General features: G+C 47.0%; 1 pseudogene; it reads left to right on the top strand.

The window, feature by feature from the left end:
* The first annotated feature begins 7,998 nt into the window (after positions 1–7,998).
* Positions 7,999–8,117, top strand: LOC134981668 (5S ribosomal RNA; annotated as a pseudogene).
* The last annotated feature ends 281 nt before the right edge of the window (positions 8,118–8,398 follow it).

The following is an 8,398-nucleotide window of genomic DNA, read 5'->3' as shown; positions in this document are numbered from 1 at the left end:
GAGGTCGAGTCAGGATTGACCTTTTGATTCTGGGTCTCTTACGACGCCATATAAATTGCTGGATCAAAGATCTCACGGTCTGGAACCAAGAGTCGGGGATCTGAATCGGTAAGGTCTGAAGAAGGTAAAGTAGTTTGGGTAGCGTGTTCATCTTTACAACATTGATTCTACCAAGCCATGAAAGATTATGATATTGCCATCTGCAATAGTCGTTTCTAATGGCTTGGAGAATGGGGTGGAAGTTCAAGGACAGTAAACGTGAGGAGTCGCTGGATAGCTGTACTCCCAGGTATGTAATGTGGGAGTCCCTCCACTGAAAAGGAAACGTAGTTTTCAAGCCCGTTAAGACCGAATGGGGAGTTGAGATGTGAAGAGCATAGGATTTGGATGTGTTGATTTTAAAACCTGATAGTGAGCTGAAAATGTCTAACTCGCTCATCAGGTTGGGGAGTGAGTGTGCGGGGTCTGTGACTGTCGCCAGCAGATTGTCTGCAAATAGAGCAAGTTTATAATCTATATCCCCTACTTGTAGTCCCTTAATCTTGTCATTAGCCCTAATTGCCCTGGCCAGGGCTTCAATACAAAGGACAAAGATCAGGGGGGATAAAGGACAGCCCTGTCTCGTTCCATTACTAATTAGAAAGTTATCAGAGAGAGTCCCGTTAACCCGTACCTTTGCTGATGGTTGTGTATACAAAGATAGTATTCTATGGAGAGCTCGTGGGCCCAACCCGATGTGCTCCAGCACCGCTCTCATGAAATCCCAATTTACCCTGTCAAAGGCCTTTTCGGCATCTGTGGACAGTAGTACAGTAGATATCTTACTGCTGGAGGCCAAATGGATTAGGTTAAGGAGTTTAGTCGTGTTATCCTTCGCTTCCCGACCGGGTACGAAACCCACTTGGTCGTTATGGACGAGCGACGGGAGAAATTCATTCAGTCTAAGAGCCATTAGTTTCGCGAAGAATTTGAGGTCTATATTAAGCAAGGAAATTGGCCTGTAGCTAGAGCACACTGAGGGGTCTTTTCCTTGTTTAGGAATCACCGTAATATGGGCCTCAAGTGATTGTCTAGAGAAGTGGGTCTCGGCGGATATGGAGTTAAAGGCCTGCAATAATTTGGGAGCTAGTATTTCTTTAAACATCTTATAGTAGGTGGCTGTGAAGCCATCTGGGCCCGGACTTTTACGTAGGGGAGCGATAGAGATGACATGGTCCACCTCGGCCAAAGCAAAAGGTGTTTCTAAAGATTTCTGGGCAGATTTTGATAGTTGAGGAAATGCCACATCGGCTAGATATTTCCTGGCTCTTAACATATTGGAGAGAGGGTCGTGGGCCTGGGAAGGGTTACCCAGGTTATATAGGGTGTTATAGTAGCTTTTAAAGCATGCTGCTATCTCTGGGGATTTAAAGCATGTGGAGCCCGTGTTGTTTTTCATTGATGGGATGAAGGAGGCCAATCTCTGGGTTCTAAGTGCCTGGGCCAAGAGCCTGCCTGGTTTATTCCCCCACTTATAATATTTACTATTACATCTACGCAGGGAGGCTTGGGTTTTGTTATTGAGGATTATTCGGAGTTGTGCTCGGGCCGCGGATAGTTCCATTAAGTCCGATGGTGTCAGGGAGGATTTGTGGCGGGTTTCTAAGGTGTGAATTTTGTGTAGTAATGTAGTGATCAAGGCCTGACTGTTTTTCTTCACAAACGAACCTAGTTGGATCAGTTTACCCCGTATAACACATTTGTGGGCCTCCCAAATCGTAATCTCGGATACTTCTCCTGTGTCATTGATATCAAAGTACTCGGACAGTGTCTTATCCAATTCTGATTTACAATATGCATCGTATAGGAGCGATTCATTAAGGCGCCAGGTCCATGGACCGAGAGCACGAGATGGGGCCGATAGGGACAGGGATACTGGGGCATGGTCTGACCACGTGATGGATCCAATTGAGGCATCTACAATTAGGGGGAGGTGTCTATGGCTTAAGAACATGTAGTCTAGGCGTGAATAGACCTGATGTGGGTGTGAGAAAAAGGAAAAATCTCTGTCAGTGGGATGTGTGACCCGCCAGGTATCAGCAAATTGAAGTTCGTGGAAGATCTTTCTGACCTGTCTATGTTTGTGTTCAGAAAATCTAGGGGCTGGGGGAGAGGTGTCGACAGAAGGGTCCATGGACCAGTTGAGGTCGCCTCCCAAAACCACTATGCCCATCTCTAAGGCTTCAATCCGAGGTAGAAAGGATCGAAAAAAGGGGAGTTGCCCTTGATTTGGAGCGTAAAGGGATATGAGGGTGTATGCCTGGGAAAATATATTACATTGGACTACCAATAACCTCCCTGGGACAAGCTTATGGACCGAGACATTAGACACCTGGAGGGCCTTGGAAAATATTATAGCGACTCCCTTAGATTTACCTTCAGGGTTGTTGGAGTAGAAAGCCAGGGGATATTTTTGATTTACCAAGGAAGGGCCCCGAGCAGAAATCTTAAAATGTGTCTCCTGAATTAGAGCCACATCCACTCCGTCAGATCGTAGTGTCCGAAGTAAGTGGGATCTTTTCTCGGGGGTGTTGAGACCCTTTGCATTAATCGAGGTGAATTTGATTACACCTGGAAGAGACATCACATTATATCATAGCACAATGAAGCGTAACACTCGGACAGTTCACCAGAAGAAATAGAAAAACAATGAGAAGAAGAAGAGTGAAGAAAAGAGCAGGTTACAAGTAATAGAAACATCGTAAACATAATAACATCCGCAATGGGGAAGCAGGTAGGTATTTTAACCAGCATCCCCATGGGGCACAATGGCCGTATGCAGGATCGGGGTAAGGGAGTCACCCTTACAGGCACTTACTTTAAACTTAAGTATTGTAATAGTGCAATTCTAACTTAGTAAAACTTATAATGACTGATAACATTAATAGGTAGAAACAAGTAATCATCTTCTGCCAATGTCCCATCGCTGAATTCCGGGGCTGCAAATGAGACCGGGGGGGAGGGGGAGGGAGGAAAGGGGGACACAGTAAGACAAGGTCAAAATGGCACTAGGCCGCGAGTAACGTGTCTCACCCGGTGTCTCACAGTCCAGACATTCAATCCGCCTAGGGAAATCAGCAGGGCTCATTCAGCAGAGTAATGAAAATCAGCTTCTTCAGGTGGGGGGGTGATCTTGGCGTGCAGGAAGTGGTTTTGAGGGTTTCTTTTGAGGACTGCCGACCACTTGCCATGACTCTCCCCCTCTCGAAGGCTGTGGTGGTGTAGATCCGGGGGGGTGAAGTCCCAGTCCGGGACCTTTAAGGGTGGGAGACCGAGTCCTGAGCAGAAAGTAGGAAGGTCAGATGTGGTGTGGAGTGAATATATCTTGCCTGAGGAGGATACCTGTAGGCTGAAAGGGAAGCCCCATCTATATTTCAGCTGTCGCTTGCGTAGTTCTTCCGTCAGGGGGCGAAGAATCTTCCTTTGTTGCAGGGTATGCCAGGAGAGATCTTGAAAGACGGAGATAGGGTCACCGTTGTGTTTCAAGTCGTCAATATGTCGTGCTTTGTTCATGATTTCTTCCTTCTGGGAATAGTAATGTAGACGACATATGACATCTCGGGGACGATCTGAGGGAAGTCCCCTTGGTTTTAGGGCGCGATGGGCTCTATCAAATGTTATGGCGGTAGTTGGGTCTTTGCCCAGAATTGTGTTAAAAATTGTCGTCAGAGCATCCACTATGCCCGTCTGGGGGACCTCCTCTGGGATGCCTCTCACCCGAATATTATTCCTCCTCCCTCTGTTATCCAAATCCAATACGCGGGATCGTAGCGATCTGATCTCATCTGATTGGGATTTGATAACGTCTGTTAAGGATCCCAGAAAATTATCGGTGGAGTCTCGGTGTTCTTCCAGCGAGTTTACTCTATCAGAAAGCTGGGAAATATCTTGTTTGATTGATGCCAGCTCTTTTCGTATGGTATCTTGGATATCCTTCTTTGTTGGGAGTGTTTTCATATATTGCAGGATATCTTGAAGAGCGGTGTCGCTGTGTGTGTGTGAGGTGGGCTGTTCCATCATTGACGGGGAAGCAGAGGAAGCAGAATGACAGGATGAGGGGCTGGAGGGAGAAAGGTTTTCAGATAGCCTTGCAGGTGTAGATTGTAGGAACGATCTCATTCCCGGTTGGGTCGCGGTCTCTTTAGGTTGTGCGGTGTTGCCTTTCTTTTTCCCGGATCTAACCATGCTTATAAATGATTGGATGTATACTTGATTGCAGAAGATGTCATGAGTATAGATTTAGAATTGCTTGGTGCGCTATGAAGTGCCTATAGCATGATGACTCCCAATGGAATGGCACTAGCACGTCATTAGTTGGTGATCATTGTTACGGTAGCAGGCACATGGTGGGCCTCACATCTCGCTTCTTCGGTAATGTAGAGGTAGATATAAGGCATCTGCAATGTCGATTCCCAGGGAGCGACCTACTTCCCTTAAAGACTCTATCAGTGAAGTATAAAAGGGATTTAAATGACTTATGTATAACTCTGTATATGAATAGGCCACTAGAGGGTGCTCCAGCTCAAGATATGGATCTCAGAAGGCACTGTCACTGGGAATTAGGCCCTAAGCCCACTGATCTTCAATAAGTATAATATCATTTATAATGATTGCTGATATTTATCAGGTGTTAGGTCTGCCACAGGTGGAGAGGGATCCTACGTCTGCGGAAGGTGATTGAAGGCGAATATTTTGGGGCCCGCCGTGTCTTCGTTCCGGTCCCGGAACTCGCGGCCGGGCTTCCTCCAAACTTCAGTCCCCTGCCTACGGATGCGGGGAGTGGAGGCCTCGGGTGACGAGCTCTAGTTAAGTGCCTCTTTGGCGTAAATATAGCGGGCGGGGGAGGCACAATGAATGCCGCTGAGCCGCCGGGGGACTAGGGACTGGCAGGCCAGTAAAGAACCTACCAGCCGTCGTCTCCGTCTGGCCCGCGGGTATCCTGGACCTCCGTCACCGCCGTCGCACCTCTATTGCGAGGATCAGAGGGGCCTGCGTCCTCACGTCCCGCGGTCTCCCTCTACTCTTGCCTCTGTCTCTCGCTGTGGGCAAATGCAGGCTTCGTCTCTGGGTCCCCAAGCAGGGGTGTGCCACTCGGCCGAGTGTCGACACCGCTCCAGGGGGGAATCCCCACTTTTGTCCCCGGCCTCCTATGGAGGGGCAGGCCGCACCTGTGTGTGACAGTAGGGCGTGAGTGGGCGCTGAGGGAAGCAAATAGCGTGTGGATGATGATTGCCCCACCGGGGCCTCCGCCTCGTGTAGCAGGGAGAGGTCTCCCGGGGCGGCGCAGCCCAAGGCCGAGGGGAGAGCTCCAGCGTCTGTAGAATGTAGGGGGGAGCGGGTGCTGCCAGCCGCTAACTAAGTCGCTGGGCGGTCCGCTTAGCAGAGCGCTCAGTACTGCGCTGCAGGGCCGTGGATAGAACAGCGGGGTCACGTGGGTTGCGGCCGTCAAGGACCGTCACTTCAGTCACAGCCCGAGCTCCGTGCGTGGAGTGGACTTACCCTCGGATGCCGGACCCGTCCTTTGCTCCTCAGCCGAGGCTTGGTGAGTCCGGGTGGTGTTATGAGAACCGCCGGGCGCCCTCACGCAGCGGAGGTCTACTTTCGGGTGAATCGATCCGGGCTCTCCTTCAACTTTAGGCCCCGGCTTCTATCCGGGGAGAAGGCCGCAATCCGCAGAAGTGCTTAAAAGCACTTCCCGACTCCGCGGGACTCCCCAGATTGTGGTAGCCGGGTAAAGGGGTTTGCTGGGTTGCCTCTTGGCCGTATATGGGCTAGGTAGAGGGTTTTTAAAGGCTCTGATTTGTGTGTTCACCAGAGGAGCTGAAGTGAAACACAGCCACCTTCCTTGCTAGCCAAACCACGCCCGAAACTTATGCTTTTGAAGGCTTTTAGAAAGGAGGTACTGACGAAGGATGAATTCCAGTATCTCCTAAATTCCAACCCCACCACCCCCATATTTTACTTTCTCCCAAAAGTACATAAATCTTTGGACAACCCCCCTGGTAGGCCGATAGTGGCAGGTATTGACTCTCTGACTTCACATCTGTCAGAATATGTGGACATATTCCTGAGGAAATATGTGATGGAACTGCCGGCTTTTCTTAAAGATACCACATCGGTCCTGAACCTTTTGGAACCACTACAATGGAAGGATACCTACAGGTGGGCCACAATTGATGTGCAATCTTTATACACCTGTATAGAGCATGAAAAGGGCATCGAGGCATGCAACAACTTCCTAATTTTGGACCCTCAAATTACAGAAGATCATAGACTATTTTTATGTGAGCTCATGAATTTTATACTTAAACATAATTATTTCACATTTTTAGATGGGTTTTATCTTCAAACATGTGGAACAGCCATGGGCACTATCTTCGCACCTAGTTTTGCTAACCTGTTTATGGGACAATGGGAGAACGAATACATTTTTACCAACCACCCATACCAACAGAATATCATTTTTTACAAACGCTATATAGATGATATTCTAATAATTTGGGAGGGAGATCAGTTGAGTTTTAAAGATTTTTTAACCTATATTTCGGACAACACCATGAACCTCAAGTTTACGGCCAATGAGAATATAGAACGGATCGAGTTCCTGGATCTTGTTTTAACACACTCAGGAGAGGAAATCATCACAAGCAACTACATTAAGAAGGTGGATATGAATAGTTACGTTCACTATAGAAGTAATCACCGGCAACAATGGAAGGACAATATCCCCCTCTCCCAATTTAATAGAATAGCGCGGAACTGCAAGAAGATGGAGGACAGAGATCAACAACTTGAAGTGTACAAAGGAAGATTTAAGGAAAAGGGGTACCCGTCCCGACTCCTAGAAGAAGCCACCACCAAGACGAAAGTTTTAGAAAGGAGGGATCTTCTAAAGTACAAACCCAAGGACATCAAGGAGGAAACAGTCAAGTTTATTACTACGTACAGCAGACATGAGAACCTTATTAAGGATGTCCTCAAGAAGCACTGGAATATTTTACTTATGGACCCTATACTTAAAGACTACCTCACTAAAGAGCCCAAGATGGTCTTTCGCAAATCCAGGAGTTTGAAAGACCTAATAGCCCCAAGTATGCTGAGGAATCCAGAAGTCGTAAGCATGATGCCTAAATGTGTAGGAAGCTTCAAATGTGGTCGGTGCAGTATTTGTAGGTATCTCCATCCGAACAGGAAATCATTCCACAATGGCAAAACAAATAAGGACTATCGGATCAAACAATTTATGAATTGTAATACTCCATCGGTGATCTACCTTCTGGAGTGTTCCTGCAAAATAAAATATATTGGGAAAACCAAGAGACCCCTTAAAATACGTATCCAGGAACACGTCAGGAATATCAAGAACAAAGTCCTCACCCATGCAGTATCCAAACACTTCAACATTTGTCATAACTCGGATCCAGAGGCACTAACGTACAAAGGGATTGAACTGGTAGCACTGGGTGATAGAGGAGGAGACCTTTCGAATCTCCTTTCCAGGAGGGAGATGTATTGGATATACGAACTGAATACGCTCCATCCGGATGGCTTCAATGAAGGGTACGAGATAGCACCGTTCCTGTGATGTAAGAAATCCCTTTCCTTATATTTCACTCCCTTTTTTCCTTATGTTTCACTCCTGCCTCTCTCAAAAAAAACCTGTTTTTCCGACACGAACACTGCACTGCTTACCCTTTATGGGCCTATCCTCTAAAAACTCGACCTGGCCAGTACTTGGATGGGAGACTCCCAGGGAATACCTGGAGCGTGGTGAACCCAGTGGGAACTTCCCTAAGCTCTCATGGCACAAATACGCTAAAAATCACACTCTCTCAGTAGGAGCTTATATACCTCCTCTTTGCTATTCCAGTATTTAATACTATATCCTTTTTTGCCATCTGTGAGTTCATTATGTTGTCCACTGCATTTGAGAGACCTCGTCTCTAACCCAGCCCTATACATTACAACCATACCTCCTTGGGGACGCCCAACACCGTCCGATCTTGGAAGCTAAGCAAGGTTGGGCCCGGTCAGTACAAGGATGGGAGACCTCCTTGGGAGACCGGGTGTTGTAAATCCGGAGGCGCTAAGGGAATATTTTTGGGATATCTCGGAAGCTTATGGATGATGTCTTGTCCACATCACTTTGGCACTTTCTTCACGACGCGGTACCTAATCAATATTTACTGTTCCTGTTTTTCCTAGCAGGACTATTATCCATTCTTTCCCATCCCTGTTCATATATATTATATGATTTTAAATGTATTTCATATACATATGGTTTTCTATATATATATATTTTGTATTGTCTGCATATATATATATATATATACTATATATTTTTTATCTCCATAGTGGC

Source organism: Pseudophryne corroboree, chromosome 12 (assembly GCF_028390025.1).
Source record: "Pseudophryne corroboree isolate aPseCor3 chromosome 12, aPseCor3.hap2, whole genome shotgun sequence".
Classification (NCBI taxonomy): Eukaryota; Metazoa; Chordata; class Amphibia; order Anura; family Myobatrachidae; genus Pseudophryne; species Pseudophryne corroboree.
The sequence above is the reverse complement of the archived record's forward strand: the minus strand, read 5'-3'. Positions and strand labels throughout refer to the sequence as shown.